The sequence below is a fragment of the Aquarana catesbeiana genome, linkage group LG12 (genome assembly GCF_042186555.1).
Source record: "Aquarana catesbeiana isolate 2022-GZ linkage group LG12, ASM4218655v1, whole genome shotgun sequence".
In the NCBI taxonomy this organism is placed as follows: Eukaryota; Metazoa; Chordata; class Amphibia; order Anura; family Ranidae; genus Aquarana; species Aquarana catesbeiana.
In genome coordinates, this window is record NC_133335.1 from 241,897,062 (window position 1) to 241,911,554 (window position 14,493).

Genomic DNA, 14,493 nt, shown 5'->3' on the forward strand with positions numbered 1-14,493 from the left:
AGGTGTAACCTGATGCAAATAGGACCCCCCAACCCCCAAACCCCCTCATGCTCCCCAGTTCTCTCCCCCCCCTCACAGCTGCAGTCACTTTTGGAATTTGCGTGGCCGCGCAGAGCTCTGGAATCCATCAATTTTAATCCCCCAAATGTTAGAAGTAGATGATCAGAGAACTCCGGATACAGAGAAAGAGTTTTCCCTCCTCGCCGTTTTCATTGTGGATTCCGCGGCGGACTTCGCTCCTCTTCATTTTCTATTCCTGACGGACTCTGACGGTCTCGGGATCGATGGCCATAAATTATTCATCGTATTTTTGTTGCTGGTGATGGTATAATATCTCTCTGTCACGCTCGCTTTGGCGGAATCGCTTTAATATGTATGAGGATAATTATGCTGGAAGCCGGGCGCTGGGTCCTAATTGGTTAGATTGCCCTTAACCCTTTACCTGGACAACCCGTAGCATTGACATTGGAGGTCCCCGCTGGGGGTGGTGCTCCAGACCACCCCAACAATCTGGTGATCTGGGAACCTCCCCCCCCCCCCCCCGGCTTGGGAATTCCCAGACACGCCCATTGAGGGTCTTTGCTATCTCTCAGAAAGTGCCTTATAGAAAACGTCAGAGTTCAGAGAGCACCTCACAGGGTCACTGGACATGTGCAATTCGTTTAGTTCCGAATTTGTTTTAACGAATTTTGACAAATTCGGAAATGACGAATTTCCAAAATGACGAATTTCCGGAATTCTGAAATTCGAAAATTCGAAAATCTGAAAAAAAAAAAAAAAAAAAAGAGAAAATCAGTAAAATCAGAAATAATAACTAACTATTAAATTACAGGTATTGGAATTTCCTTTCGAATTTGGGGCTCCTGGCTCCTCCCTCCTGCAAGCAGCTTGCTATGTGGGGGTGGGGTGGGGGGGCACCCATGCGCTCCCGCCCCACGGATCTGTGTGGCTATTTACACACGGAGTCGTGGCTTGGCCCCGCCCCCCTCCACCCCCTGATTGGCTCACTGGCTGTGATTGACAGCAGCAGCCAAAAGCCAGTCAGGAGTGTGGGTGCCTGGAGAGGCGCTGCTCTCGTGGACATTACTGGATCGAGAGGGGGCTCGGGTAAGTATTAGGGGGGACGGGGGTGCTGCTGCATACAGACACGCTCATGCATAGAATACATGAAGGTAAAAAAAAAAAACTTTTTGCCCTCACAAACACTTTAAGCCTCCGTTCACATATACTGTATGTGAATCAAATGCGTTTTGAACTGCATCCGATTCGCAGCCTTCACAGAGCAGCCGCTTCACACGTGTGCGCATTTAATAAGAGTCCTGTGCATTTTTCAGCCTGGTTCAGGTAAAAATTGGCACCTGAATCGGTGAACGGAACCTCACCGGACTCCCCCCACTGGTACCGCGGCCACATACATGGGAACCCCGCCTCCAGTCGCAGCCACTTCATCCCCGCGGAACCTTTTCCCAGCCCAGGGCTGTGTTCAGCGGATCCTCTTCTTTCTGCCGGCAGCGGCTCCATTCATTCTAATGGAGGAGAAAACAATCCAATCCTCTTTGGAGCCCATCACTCCTGCAAGCAGTGGGCTGGCTTATGGGAGGAGTTATGCAAATATCAAAATGCCTTTGACGGCATGGGTGGAATTCTGGAGGGAGGGGGGCGTTCCTAGGCAGGCGGTATTTGCATACAGACCGTCCCTATCCACACCTCCCAACATTTTGAGATGGGAAAGAGGGACACCTACAAGAGAACGTATGTAGGCATAGGACACGCCCCCCTGCCACACCCCCTTAAAGGAGAATTAACCAAAAATAAAAGGTTAATTAAATCCACAAGTGCTTTTTTTAACCACTACTATTCCTTTATATTGGCTTTTAATATTTACAAATGCAGCAATTTAGAAATCAGATGAAAGGTTTAGCCCTGGGAAACACTTTTCGAAAGTGCATTTTATATACAACTCTATAGATCAGACCGACATTAAGGGACAAATGAGGAGGAATGAGGGACATTGCTCCAAATCAGGGACAGTCCCTCCAAATCCGGGACATTGCTCCAAATCAGGGACAGTCCCTCCAAATCCAGGACAGTCCCTCCAAATCAGGGACAGTCCCTCCAAATCCGGGACATTGCTCCAAATCAGGGACAGTCCCTCCAAATCCAGGACATTGCTCCAAATCAGGGACAGTCACTCCAAATCCGGGACATTGCTCCAAATCAGGGACAGGACAGTCCCTCCAAATCCGGGACAGTCCCTCCAAATCCGGGACAGTCCCTCCAAATCCGGGACATTGCTCCAAATCAGGGACAGTCCCTCCAAATCCGGGACATTGCTCCAAATCAGGGACAGTCACTCCAAATCCGGGACATTGCTCCAAATCAGGGACAGTCCCTCCAAATCCGGGACATTGCTCCAAATCAGGGACAGTCACTCCAAATCTGGGACATTGCTCCAAATCAGGGACAGTCACTCCAAATCCGGGACATTGCTCCAAATCAGGGACAGGACAGTCCCTCCAAATCCGGGACAGTCCCTCCAAATCCAGGACAGTCCCTCCAAATCAGGGACAGTCCCTCCAAATCCGGGACATTGCTCCAAATCAGGGACAGTCCCTCCAAATCCGGGACAGTCCCTCCAAATCAGGGACAGTCCCTCCAAATCCGGGACATTGCTCCAAATCAGGGACAGTCACTCCAAATCCGGGACATTGCTCCAAATCCGGGACAGTCCCTCCAAATCAGGGACAGTCCCTCCAAATCCGGGACAGTCCCTCCAAATCAGGGACAGTCCCTCCAAATCTGGGACACTGCTCCAAATCAGGGACAGTCCCTCCAAATCCGGGACAGTCCCTCCAAATCCGGGACATTGCTCCAAATCAGGGACAGTCCCTCCAAATCCGGGACAGTCCCTCCAAATCAGGGACAGTCCCTCCAAATCCGGGACATTGCTCCAAATCAGGGAAAGTCCCTCCAAATCCAGGACAGTCCCTCCAAATCCGGGACATTGCTCCAAATCAGGGACAGTCACTCCAAATCCGGGACATTGCTCCAAATCAGGGACAGTCCCTCCAAATCCAGGACATTGCTCCAAATCAGGGACAGTCACTCCAAATCCGGGACATTGCTCCAAATCAGGGACAGGACAGTCCCTCCAAATCCGGGACAGTCCCTCCAAATCCGGGACATTGCTCCAAATCAGGGACAGTCCCTCCAAATCCGGGACATTGCTCCAAATCAGGGACAGTCACTCCAAATCCGGGACATTGCTCCAAATCAGGGACAGTCCCTCCAAATCTGGGACATTGCTCCAAATCAGGGACAGTCCCTCCAAATCCAGGACATTGCTCCAAATCAGGGACAGTCACTCCAAATCCGGGACATTGCTCCAAATCAGGGACAGTCCCTCCAAATCCAGGACATTGCTCCAAATCAGGGACAGTCACTCCAAATCCGGGACATTGCTCCAAATCAGGGACAGGACAGTCCCTCCAAATCCGGGACAGTCCCTCCAAATCCGGGACAGTCCCTCCAAATCCGGGACATTGCTCCAAATCAGGGACAGTCCCTCCAAATCCGGGACAGTCCCTCCAAATCAGGGACAGTCCCTCCAAATCCGGGACATTGCTCCAAATCAGGGACAGTCACTCCAAATCCGGGACATTGCTCCAAATCCGGGACAGTCCCTCCAAATCAGGGACAGTCCCTCCAAATCCGGGACAGTCCCTCCAAATCAGGGACAGTCCCTCCAAATCCGGGACACTGCTCCAAATCAGGGACAGTCCCTCCAAATCCGGGACAGTCCCTCCAAATCCGGGACATTGCTCCAAATCAGGGACAGTCCCTCCAAATCCGGGACAGTCCCTCCAAATCCAGGACAGTCCCTCCAAATCAGGGACAGTCCCTCCAAATCCGGGACATTGCTCCAAATCAGGGACAGTCCCTCCAAATCCGGGACAGTTGGGAGCTATACATATGTGACTCTGAGCCTCCATGATTGAAAGAACTGGAATCCAATTCATGAAAAGGGGTGGGGCCAGGGACAGCCAAACTGGGGAGGAGAGGGCTAGATGATGCTGGATGTCCTCCAGCCAGAGAATGAGGTGGGCTCTATCCGACTTGCTTCTGATGCACAATGTGAGAAGCTTAGTGAAATCAGGTTAGTTATTTCCTCCTGTACTCTCATGACGGACCTTGGAGCGTGTTGTCAGCCCCCTCGGCCTTTTATTAAGTCAGCTTCAAAGGAGAGGGGACCTTGTCGGTGTCATGTAAACCCCGGTGACACGATGACGGCCTGAAGATCAATTATTCTTTACGAGGAATCCTGTTCAGCTGCTGAGCAGATAAGAAGCACCTTGAAAAGGACGGAGCGAATTCCGTGACCGAGGCGGCCGGCGTCTGGACAAGCCGGAGGCGGCAATTTTCTATTTCTCATTTTCATCTCACATTTTACATGTTTTCATTTTCCCTGAGAAGCAAAGATCAAAAAAAAAAAAAAAAAAAATCAGTCCCTGTTCTAATGTACTTGAGAGCTTCAGTTATATACCGTATACAGCACTTGGAAAAAGTATTCACACCCCTTGAAATTTCCCACATTTTGTTACAACCAAAAAACGTAAATGTATTTTATTGGGATTTTATGTGATAGACCAACACAAAGTGGCACATAATTGTGAAGTGGAAGGAAAATGATAAATGATACAAATAAATATGTGAGAAGTGTGGGGGGGGGGCATTTGTATTCATCCCCCTTTACTCTGATACCCCTAACTAAAATCTAGAGGAACCAATTGCCTTCTTAAGTCACCTGATTAGTAAATAGAGTCCACCTGTGTGTCATTTAATCTCAGTATAAATACAGCTGTTCTGTGAAGCCCTCAGAGGTTTGTTAGAGAACCTTAGTGAACAAACAGCATCATGAAGGCCAAGGAACACACCAGACAGGTCAGGGATAAAGGTGAGGAGAAGTTTAACCACTTCAGCCCCGGAAAGGATTTACCCCCCTTAATGACCAGGCCATTTTTTGCGATACGGCACTGCGTCGCTTTAACTGACAATTGCGCGGTCGTGCGACGTTGTACCCAAACAAAATTGATGTCCTTTTTTCCCCACCAATTGAGCTTTCTTTTGGTGGTATTCATGTCTATACTGCTGCCATAACAACAATATTTAAGGTCAAAGGACCGACGTATATCCACGATAGAATTCATTTTATTTGAATTTGGGGGAAAAGTTTCTTTTCTATTTTATTTATAGTCTATTCTATTCATTCTTTTTTTTCTATTCTATTCTTTTCTTATGTACTCAAATTCAAATTTGTTCAATTTGAAATTCAAATTTCAGAAGATGGTTATGTTATTCTATTCTATTTGTGTCTGTTATATTCTAATCTATTCTGTTCTTTTATTTTCTATTCTATTTTGTTCTGTTTTACTCTATTCTTTTATTATCTGTTATATTCTTTTTTTTTAGTCTATTATTATTTTTTTCTATTCTATTCCTTTATTTTCTATTCTATTTTGTTCTCTTTTGAAAATTGGAAAACTATTAGAATTCAAAAACTATTCGAGTTCGAAAACTATTCGAAAAAGATTCAAGTTTTGTTAGACTTTTTTTTTTTCATTATTTCGGATTCGTTTAAATTCGGTACAACTGTAATTCGGAAATTCGGACACATCCGAATTTCCGAAAAACAAAAATTTGTCCGAATTTTATCTCGGAACGAAACAAACCGCACATGTCTACTCTTAAAGACCACCTGGGGTACGTCTGGAAGGTGAGGTCCTAAGGTGGGATCAGACTGAAGGACGTGCCAATGTTTTTTTTTTTCATGACTCTAGTAATGGATCTAAACTGTTGAACCCTGTGATAAATCTGATATCTTGTTGTGAAGAGGGTCTTTTATTCTTATTAGAAAGATGGTTCTCCAAACAGCGCCCCCTATGTTGTTGTTTTCTGTTGTATCTCACTTGGTCCGCTGAGTCTGGGAGCTGCGGCCAGATAGAGAAAACTAACACTGCACATCACCCTGAACACACCATCCCCACCGTGAAACATGGTGGTGGCAGCATCATGTGGTGGGGATGCTTTTCTTCAGCAGGGACAGGGAAGCTGGTCAGAGTTGATGGGAAGATGGATGGAGACAAATACAGGACAATCTTAGAAGAAAACCTGTTAGAGTCTACAAAAGACTTGAGACTGGGGCGGAGGTTCACCTTCCAGCAGGACAACGACCCGAAACATCCAGCCAGAGATACAATGGAATGGTTTAGATCAAAGCATATTCATGTGTTATGCCCCGTACACACGGTCGGACTTTGTTCGGACATTCCGACAACAAAATCCTCGGATTTTTTCCGACGGATGTTGGCTCAAACTTGTTTTGCCTACACACGGTCGCACAAAGTTGTCGGAATTTCCGATCGACAACCACGCGGTCACGTACACCACGTACGACGAGACTAGAAAAGGCTGGTTCAGAACCAAGCGCGGCACCCTTTGGGCTCGCTTCTCGGCCTTTTGGCTAAGATCAAGTGTAGTATCTGTTCTTATCAGTTTCCAGAGGAGGCGCTGTGTCACTCTCGTTGGGGAGGGCCAGCAAATCCAATGGTGTCATAGTACCTGGAAAGGCGATACTCAGCAGGGACTACGCCGAGTTGCCCGAAAGTATACTGGGGACCGGCCAATGGTTGAGTCTGAGCCGTCTGGAAGGGTGCTCCTGGTAGGGATGGGTGCTGCATTTTGGTCTGGCTGAAGGGTCGGGTCCCTGGCCTTCTGGCCTGGATTGTGGTAGCTCTAGCTGCTGACAGTTATTTGGGTAGGAGAACGCCTACTCCCCTTTTGTACGGAAGGGGGGAGTGGCTAGTATCCATTTACCCGAATGTGAAATTGGAGGGGGTGATGGGAGTGCGGTGGAGCCTACGGGGCAGGGACTCTCACCAAGCTTCCTGAACCTCATGCCTTTTCTGTCTGCGGTGGGGGCTGCTGTGGTCTGGGCTGTGGGCCAGGGTAGGTCTTGAAAGCCTATGGAGTAGTGCCCCTGGAGTGGCAGTCCAGGGGTGCCTTAGGATCACTGTGTGTGGCAGACACTTTGATTTTGGGCACCACGGTCACTGCACCATAACACAGCTTTTTTTGCACCTGCCTCTTGGGCCGGGCCTTTTGGCTAGGACCAGAGGAATTTTTTATTCCTGGCCGGAGGGCCTGGTCATTGTGTTACACAATGGCCACTTCTTTTCACTCTCCTCTCCACTATCCCTTCCCCCACTTTTTATTTATTTTGATTGAAACCTGTGTAGTCTGTCACGTCTTGTTTTTGTCACGTTTGTCCCACAGTGTGATGAGTAAGGATGCGGGTCCTCGGGCCAGCCCTGAAAGTCTTGGGAAGGGGTGGACATGGCCTTTTGGCTTAGTTCGCCCTCTCTCATGGGGTCTCCCTTCGGGGGAGCCTCACCTAGTACTTGGGTGGGTCCTGTTTCGGCAGGCCCTCCAGAGAACGGGGTCTGTCTGGTTTCGGCCAGAGAGACCATAGTAAGTACCTTTGTCCCCGCAGGAGCCTAACGCCCCGGGGGATCAGGGAATTGGCACGTCTTGTGTACCCGTTGCACTTTTTTGTGAGCACTCTTTATGTGTGTGCACATTTTTTATGCACCGGGTGAAGTTTTTGGGTGTGTTTTGCACGCCATAGGCTTTCAAAAAAAAAAAAAAAAAAAAAAAAACCCTTTGGGCTCCTTTTGCTAATCTCGTGTTAGTAAAAGTTTGGTGAGAGACGATTCACGCTTTTTCAGACTCGTGGCTTTCAGATCGTTTTCTGACGTTCAGTTTGTGCTTGTGGGTTTGTATCTGCTCTTCAGTGCGTGCAGCAAGTTCCGCGTGACTTTAGTCACTGTATTCTTGTTCGTTCGTTACTGGTTTTCAGGTCAATCTTCACAGGCCTTGCTGTTCTTCAGTGCGTTCTGTTACTTCGTTCTGAGCAGCCGACCGTTTTCTAGCCATGTTGCGTATGCGTACTCCTCGTAGAGTTCGTGCTGTGCGGGGGCTTGGTGTTGGGGTCCTGACCTTGACACAAGTCCAGTCCATGAACAGGGTGGGGAGGAGTTCATGGACCAAGAATTGGTTGCTTCAGCGTGACCAGTTCTGTCATATGCCTTTGCTCCGTGAGATCCGTGAGAAGAATCCTGAGGATTTCAGGAACTTTCTCAGGATGACGGACCCCGTGTTTCACCGTTTGTTGGCTTCGCTGACCCCCTATATCAGCAGGCAGGATACCTGCATGAGGCAAGCCATCACTCCGGAGCAGAGGTTGGTCGCTACCTTGCGGTATTTGGCCACAGGGAGAAGCCTGCAGGACCTTAAGTTCTCGACAGGCATCTCCCCCCAGGCTCTGGGGATCATTATCCCAGAGACCTGTTCTGCTATCATCCAGGTCCTGCAGAAGGAGTATATGAAGGTAAGATTTTTATCCTTTTATATCACATTTTATGGTATTGAATGTTTGCTAATATATTGTATTTCTTTCCTCATTCCCTAATTACCATGATTGTAATATGCTGTGAATGTCCCCTTTGTCCTCATGCATGCTGGATTTTTATATAATTATTATTTTAGGTCCTTCATACATATTTGCCCTTCAATAACCTCCCCAGCATGGTGTCTCCTGCCCTATATTCACCTCATGTAGTCACTTAACAATGTATTTTTTCAGCTCCATAGTAGTGCTTTACCCTAAACACCCCATAAAATGTTTGGAAATGTTATTTTTGATTTAAATTCAGGCAGAGGGCAATAGGGGTTTTTTTTGTGCTGTCCCCAAATTTTTTGTAACCCTCCCTCCCCCAACTGCTAAGTCAGCTGATCCCAATTCTCTATCTATCCTCAATCATCTATCTGCTGACTTTGCCAAACCCATACACACTATACCCACCTCTTTAGTGCTCAGATTTATGGATGAATTCCCCAAAGCATGTAGTGCAAGGGCCTGCCTGTATACTTTCCAATGGTACTGTTTAAAGTTTTTGTATCCTATTATTATCTTGATAGGTAACAGCAGAATGTCCAAATGTGCTCAAATGTGTACAGTGTGTATTTATATCTTTGTATTATGACACTTCTTACCTGTCCAGTGGGCTGCCAATAGTGTAACTAAGGAGGGGCTGTTCCAAGTAATACCCATTATTTAGGCATTCATCTCTCAATGAAGTGAAGAGGGTTACCTGTCCAAGAGTCCCCCCCCTATAATGTTAGAAATGGCCCATGAGGGGGGGGGGGAATATGATAGGAGTACCTTATACTTTGTTGTTAAATTCCCCTTAATAAATGCTATCTGGAGGTTGCCCCATAATGTTTGTGTCTAATCTGCTTGCCATGTTTCTGTGAAAAAATAGTAAAGTTTATTGTTTTTTCCTCAACAGTTTCCTTCCACGCCACAGGAATGGCAGACTGTGGCCTCCCACTTTGCCCAGCGGTGGGACTTTCCTAACTGCGGAGGGGCAATTGATGGGAAACACGTCCACATCGTCCCACCACCCAACTCGGGGTCATACTATTATAATTACAAGGGGTTTAATAGTATAGTGATGTTGGCGGTGTTGTCGGCTAATTACGAGTTCTTGTATGTGGACGTGGGGAAGAATGGCCGGATGTCCGATGGTGGAGTGATCGAGCAGACAGAGTTCTACAGGCGTCTCCAGAATGGCAGCTTGGACTTGCCACCTCCAGAGGACAATGTTGAAGGTCTCCCATTTGTGTTCGTTGCTGATGAAGCGTTTGCGCTGGGGGACCACCTGATGCGGCCATTCCCGATGAGGACCCTCACCCCGGAACAGAGGGTTTTTAATTACTGGCTGGCCAGAGCCCGAAGAGTGGTGGAGAACACATTTGGAATCATGGCCAGCCGGTTCCGATTATTTCTGACACCCATCCATATGGCGGAGTATAAACTGAACCATATAATACTTGCCTGCTGTGTTCTCCATAATTTTCTACGAAAACATTCAGCCAACTATGCTGGCTCAGTTGGGCCTGAGGCCGGAATCCCAAATCCATCAACACTGACGGCGCTTGAAAGCGGCCGTCCTGGCTTGCCCTCCCTGAATGCCTGCGATGTCCGGTTACGATACCTGGAGTTCTTTGCGGGTAGGGGGGCTATCAATATGCCAGACAATCTGTGACACCTTTTTCAAATAAAAAACAACCAAAAGAAATTCTTTGTGGCCATTTACTGCTTGTGTTTGTTTTAGCTGACCCTGACAGAAATGTGTGGAGTGCAGAAAATGGCGTGATTGGGTAACCTTATAAAAAACACTGTTGGCTGGTACTTCCTAAATGCAAAAACACATTTCACTACAAGTGCACTTGCAACTGCACTGAACCTGCACTTGTAGTGCAAAGTGTATTTTCCCTTAGGAAATAACCCCCATTTTTGCATAAAACAGCAATTACATCACCCCAAAAGTGTTGTAGTGTTGAGACAATAATCCACACATTCTTGAGTAAGCCACTTTTTTATACCTGCACAATCACATGTGCATTTACCAAAGGTTTTTAAAACAAACCAACATGTTTGTTGTATAACAATTTTTGCAGTAGCATTATCAAAACTCGAAATAACCATTTCAGATAAAACAGGCCTGTGTAAAACCAACAAGAAAGCCAAAAAACTTGAACTTACAAAGTTCACATTAGGTAAAACCTGAAGGCTATATCAGACATGAGTATTTAGGAACTGTGTTTGATATAGCGTTCAGATGGGGGGAAATCACCCCTGGAAAAGCCAAATTTGGAAGATGCACACCAATTTACGAATGTCAACATGTGCTATCTGCCATCACGGGGGATCAAGGGACGTGTTTTGGGGGAGAAAGCCCTTCCTCACCGCTACTTTATAATTGAGGAAGGTGTTGCACCCCCAAAACGCGTCCATTGATCTCCCGTGATGGCAGATAGCACATGTTGGCACACTGTGTGCATCCTCCAAATTTGGCTTTTCTAAACATTTTAAAAATTTTTGGAAGATTGGACCACAATAAAACAGGTGTTTTTGTGGGGTTTAAATTCGCCCCAAAACATCAATGATGTTATTATTTTTTTTAATAACATCACTGATTTGTTTCTGGATGTTTTGCAATTGGAGATTACACCCCATGATCTCCCCTGAAGTAAAGCGTTCAGGATCCCTCACATCACGATCACCTAAAAAGAGATAAAGAACAAAAAAAAGGTCTCAAAAATCTGCCACCATCCATCTCTTTTACCTGAGTCTGTGGTCGCAGACACTCACCTGTTGTGGTGCCAATCTCCACCACGTCTTCTTCTTCCTCCTGCTCAGCTTCTTGGGTTGGTATTTCCCCTTCTTCCAGAGGGGGGGGGGTCTCTGGTCTCCTCGGATGAGGGGTGTCCTCCGAGTCTTTTCTCCCCTATGTAAAACAAAAATGGTATAATTAGCACACAGATATTTGATGGCAGAACTAGAAATAGGAAACATTGCTTGGAAGTGGGGTACAATTGTCTATTTTAGCAGAGTTCCAAGATGTATATTTTTTTTATTGCCCTTTGTCAAGCTGCAATACTTTACCTGTTTGGTACAAGCTTCACAGATGGAGACCCCCCTATAGTATACACTGGAGCACCTGTGTGCCCCCCTAATAAAAATGGTGTTCTGGGGTCCCACACTAGTGCTCCAGTGTCCAGATGTGAAAACAGCTGCTCAGTGTCCTCTCCTTACACAGAATCTAGTTTGCATTTCATTCTAGTAACAAACCCATCTACACAAACAAATATTTGGCATCCAAGTAGGCCCCAAAAAATGTGTGAAAATGCATATGGCCTAAACAATGGTGTTCTAGAGGCCGAAATAAAAATGTTTGATACGAACGAATAATGGGCCCATGAACATTAAAGTTGCCCTTTTAAACGTTACAATTAATAAAAGCATATGGAGCAGAACGAACATAATAAAGACAGAAAGAATAGGAACACAGCACAACTACTTACTTTTTTGCAGCACTCTCCGGATCTTTCGGTACTGCTCTGGCTCTCTCAACTTCAGGTCCGACCACCGCTTCCTGAGCTGATCTTTAGACCTTCGTACCCCGAAATTCCTCTCCAGACTCCGCACCACTTTACCAATGATTTTGGCCTTTCTGATGTTGGGGTTGGGGTAAGGCCCATATTTTCCGTCATAGTCGGACTTCCTCATGATATCGACCATCTCCAACATCTCCCCAAACGACATATTTGTGGCCTTAAAACGTCTCCTTCTGGATCGGGACGTGCCTGGATCCGGCCTTTCCTCCTCCTCCTCCTCGTTGCTAGAATTAGCCCGCACCTGCTGTAACTCTACCATCATGCTCTTCACCCACTGCGCCGAACGAAAAGGGGCGGGGAATACACTAGAAAGAACGTCAGGGGTGGGCGGAGTTACACGCATGCGCAGTGTGTATAAAGCGTAACACGCGTGCGTATTACGTACGATCTGTGAGCGGAGGAAGGAGCATTGGACGCGCCGATCGTAAGAACGAAGGTAAGAGACAAACTTGTGCCTATACTGCTTCTAGATTGAGGCCTATATTGTAACAAGATTAGGAGAGTTTTGTCTGACATTAGGCTTTGTCTTGTGTTGTGTCTTGCAGTGAACATGGATATCTTAATGAGAGATACTGACTTCATGTCACTATTCATTGATATGCTAAGGGAGCTGCCCTGTCTGTGGGAGATTACCCACCCCCATTTCAAGAACAAAGCAAAGAGGAAGGCAGCACTGGAGCAATTGTGTGAAATTGTGAAGCAGGTGATCCCCACGGCAGACATCACTTATTTAAAGATTTTCATTGGTGGCCTGAGGAGCACATATCTGAGGGAGCGCAATAAAGTCCTGGATTCACAGAGATCCGGAGCAGCAGATGACATCTATGTCCCCAGGATGTTGTACTACGACAGGCTGCACTTTCTGGCAGGCCAGACTGAACCCAGGCCATCCCTCTCCAGTCTTCCTTCCACGCTTCCTTCCCCCCTGGCTGAGGCTTCTGACGCCCAACCTGGGCCTTCCAGGCGATATGTGGAGGAGCCCAGATTGAGCCAGGTATAGCATTCCTCTAAATATTTCTGCTTGTCCAATCAATGATGTTAACTAGATGTTAGTTGGGAGTACTAATTTAGGATTGTGATTGATGATGCAAAACATTACAACTATGTCCCTTTTTCATACACAGGGAAGTCTCAGCCAGGAGGTGGCCGGGCCGAGCCGGCTGGCTGATCTGCAGGTCCCTCCACCCCCCCTGGAAAGAGAACGTGGCAGTAGGAGGAGTGCCCTAGAGGAGGCGGCTATCAGATTCTTTTGGAGGGCTACAGAGGTCCTGGGAGCACCCCACACCATGCAGGAGAACATTGCTGCATTCATAGCATATAAAATGCAGAGGATGGAGGAGGGCCAAAAAGCCATGTGTGAGGCCCTCATATCGGAGGCTCTGGAGAAAGGTATGATGGGCCAAATTACACCTCACACACAGCTTTGGGATGGTCCTCCTCCTCCTCCTCCCTCTCCTCTAGGTCCTCCCAGTCCTCCTCCAGGTCCTCCCAGTCCTCCTCCAGGTCCCCCCAGTCCTCCTCCTCCTCCTCCCTCTCCTCCAGGTCCTCCCAGTCTTCCTCCAGGTCCTCCCAGTCCTCCTCCTCCTCCTCCCTCTCCTCCAGGTCCTCCCAGTCCTCCTCCAGGTCCTCCCAGTCCTCCTCCAGGTCCCCCCAGTCCTCCTCCTCCTCCAGGTCCTACTCCTCCTCCTGCCACATCTCCAACTGCACAGCCACAGCCCGGAAGGAAGCGTGGAAGGAAGACCAGACAGTGATTGCCCTGGGTCCAGTCTGGTCGGCCAAAAGATGCAGCCTCTTGTGGTACCACAGCCTGGGGACACTGATGTCATCTGCTGCTATCCGAGTCTCTGTGAATCCCGGACCAGACTGCCCTCCCTTACATATGGACTCCTCAGGCCACCAATTTTGATGTTGAAGAATTGATGTCTGCCATCGGGGTCCCAGGCTTCGCTAATTTCTCATGTTGATCCATTGTGTCCTTCCTCTTTGTTTGGTTCTGATCCCTTAATAAAGGATTTTTGTTTTGAATTATACTCTCCTATGTGTTTTCCTTCAAAAATGACAGTTTGTTTGTGAGGATTCAGGTACATTTCAAATATACAATGTGAAATGAACAAGGGACACCAACACCAAACAATCTCCTGGAGATTAAATAATACAAGATAATAATGGTGTTGGGGTAACTTGACACACAAAACACACCCAAAAATATTCTGGAGTAAAAATAAAAATAACATTAAACAAAGATCAGCCTTGGAAAAAATCCAAACATTAAAGAAAAAAAAAGGCTTAAAATCCAAAAAAAAAAAAACATAAAAAATATAAAACTGTCAGATGTGACAACTAATAACAATATATTGAGGGAATCCCACTAAAAAAACACAAAGAAAAGTTTGTGAGAAGTGTGTGTGAATA

General features: G+C 47.0%; 1 pseudogene; it reads left to right on the plus strand.

Annotated features, from left to right (window-relative positions):
* Positions 1–6,500: 6,500 nt before the first annotated feature.
* LOC141114635 (U2 spliceosomal RNA) lies at positions 6,501–6,605 on the plus strand (annotated as a pseudogene).
* The last annotated feature ends 7,888 nt before the right edge of the window (positions 6,606–14,493 follow it).